This window comes from Ptychodera flava, chromosome 15 (genome assembly GCF_041260155.1).
Source record: "Ptychodera flava strain L36383 chromosome 15, AS_Pfla_20210202, whole genome shotgun sequence".
NCBI classification, from domain to species: Eukaryota; Metazoa; Hemichordata; class Enteropneusta; family Ptychoderidae; genus Ptychodera; species Ptychodera flava.
The window spans coordinates 37,717,066-37,719,525 of NC_091942.1; the positions used below are offsets into that span (position 1 = coordinate 37,717,066).

A 2,460-nucleotide genomic window follows, 5' to 3' on the forward strand; every position below is an offset into this window, starting at 1 on the left:
AAGTGTCTGAATTAGACTTGGATAACGTCATAGAAGATGAAATACTAACGCATTTGAAAACAGCTGTTGTCATGTGTGACATTTGTCTTAAAAGAATGAAAGATACTTGTCTCATGAAATCTCTCACTGCAGCTGGTATTTGAAAAATAATATCACAGATTACATGACTGAGAGGCCCAGCCATTCATATCTACATCACATTTTTCCCAGTTTTTGCGAGTGCAACTCACTGAGGATAGTATTTTGGATACTTCTACTTATTTGACCAAAATCATAAATTAATTAAACTTGTAAAGAGCATTAAAAATAATCATCCAGCCGAATCCATGGTAATATTCTGAAAGTCACCTGAATTTCCTAAAAGAGTTGCACAACTGTTTTCCTGGAAGAGGCAAAGACGTGTTCTCAGGTGGAATTTTATATTGCAAAGCAATAAAATGCTTGGAATTGAAGAGTTTATGTGTAAAATGAAATCATCATATGAGTATAACGACACATGTCAAGAATACCAGTGGGTTACTAACACATCCTCTTCTAAAGAATTTTTGAAAAAGTTAGTGTACAGATGTTCACCAGTTGCCATATGTGACACTCAGAATTATAGTCTGTTTCACACAATACTGGAGCAGGTGTTTTTGAAAATGTACAGATCCTGTTACTCTTTGAGTAGCTAGTTTGGATGAGTTTTATAGAACAGCAGAGAACAATCTAATAAAAATGATCAATTTAATTTGATTATTATGACCAAAGTAAATTCTTTGGATCTCAACACTATATACTTTAAAGTTTATCCCTACTAGTAGAGTACAAACCCAACACAGGCTTTACTTTCATTGCTACATTTTGTTTGTTTTGATATGCTTGTTTTTCTCCTGTAAGGCTGTTGCTCTATCATAGCCGATGTACAAGGCCTATCACATGTTACAGATTTCAAAGGGCCCCTTTGGGTGATGTGGCCTTTGACAAACCTGCACGTAACTCCTCTGTCTATATCACCAATTGATATCCTTGTCATTTGGAATGATCTAAAACAACCGATGGTGCTTTCCAAGACAAAAATGTGGACACTTTCACTTGAATTATGGAGATGTTTACATAAGTGTTGCTGAGAGATTTTAAGAAAAAATTATACTACAATGATATTCAGCACATTATCATTTTATTTTCACAGAATAAAACACTGCCCTCTTTGATTTTCATTAAAGTAAAAGTTCTCACCAGAACCAAACCACTGAACCTTGACTTATCTGTCTTACCAACAGACTTCCAGTATTTGTTGAGCAATGGGTGATTCAGAATAATGCCTTGACCAGAATTTCAAATCTTTTTTTCAATACTATTGATCATAATAACTGTTGATTCTTTACCTTGGAATTTCATTGTTTTTCACATGGAAGACTAGCTTGTCCTCTAAATTTTGCAAATTCTGAAATCATTGAGGGAACTTCTGAATTCTTACAATTCTTTGAGCAATTCCTATACCAGTACATGTAATATGTACAATTTTCTTAGGAGAAATTCTCCACTCACTAGTGCATTAAATTGGCTTAGAACACTAGAGCATTTTGTTTGAGTATTTATCAGCCAGAGTTTTTGTAAAACATAAGATATCTTGATTCAGCAATTTATAGTCATCCAATCTTTCAATTTGCAATTCACCTACTTCAATTCCCCGGCTCAAAGTTGCAAGAAACGAAACCAAACATCCTCTCTCTCTCTCTCTCTCTCTCTCTCTCTCACACACACACACACACACACACACACACACACACACACATTTTAATGTTCAGCATGAAGAACCTTCCATCGAGTCTCAGGAACTGCGACTGTCGCTTTTTCCACTGCAACATTGGAGGCTTAGTAAAGTAGATTGACCGGGTTGAATTCACTGAATGTCGGCAACGCTTTTTAATAGCTCCGTCAGACTTCGCGAATGAAGAATTCACAAAACACACGATACTGAATGCCAGAAGATATACACGTAACAGCTGCAAAATGCGTCATTGACTGAGACAACACGAACGGTAACCATGACAATGGATGCCCTTCAAAAATGACGCGCCAGTAAAAATAACACTGTAACAAATCAAGTACGTAATTGCTCCTGCACAACACTCCACCATAATATCGGAGGTTGTGTTTCCAATCACATAGCACAGTTTAAGAAGGGATGTTTCGATGAAACCAACGCCACTAACAATTGTTTAATATAAAAATAAACTGCACGGGGCAGAGGGAAAAAAACCTGAGCGGATGCCTGCTCATCAACGATTATAATAGCCGATACACTCGATGATAATTAAAGCAACATGTGCGCGGAGCCACTGTCAGAAGGAACCAGGTGCATTTTGCCCAGAAGGCAATACCTTCCACATTTCCCGCGATTTCTGTTAGACGATCTATAGTGGAATAATTGCAAATTAGACAAGAAGTACTTCAAGACGTGATGTACAGCATGGG

At 36.9% G+C, this 2,460-nt stretch overlaps 1 pseudogene; it reads left to right on the forward strand.

Annotated features, from left to right (window-relative positions):
• The first annotated feature begins 1,791 nt into the window (after positions 1-1,791).
• The window catches only part of LOC139150786 (nucleosome assembly protein 1-like 1), a 12,019-nt pseudogene continuing 11,350 nt past the window's right edge, over positions 1,792-2,460 (forward strand).